Raw genomic sequence first — 338 nt, forward strand, 5'->3', positions numbered from 1 at the left:
CTGCTCCGGTTGCTTTCCGCAGAAGCCAAGTTTCCATTTTTGAGTGCTGTTTTCTTAAAGTGCCTTCTGCGTGTGGAGGGAGCGTGCAGGCTGCAGCCAGCTCCAGGCTGGTCTTTGAGATCCGCAGCACATTCAGCACTCCGGGGTCTGCCTCTCCTTTTGGGGGCTTTGCTTTAGAAAGCGAGCACTTCAGTTTCCTGGCGGATGTCATTAGCTGCTGCGCTGATACCTGCAGCAGGAGCACGGAGCCAGTTTGGGAAGACAGTTCGAAGCTGAACTGCCCTTCTACAATATCGTGCGCTTCCATCATCAGCTACACTTCTCCCTGCAAGGCTGTC

This window comes from Merops nubicus, unplaced genomic scaffold (genome assembly GCF_000691845.1).
Source record: "Merops nubicus isolate BGI_N331 unplaced genomic scaffold, ASM69184v1 scaffold20331, whole genome shotgun sequence".
Lineage (NCBI taxonomy): Eukaryota > Metazoa > Chordata > Aves > Coraciiformes > Meropidae > Merops > Merops nubicus.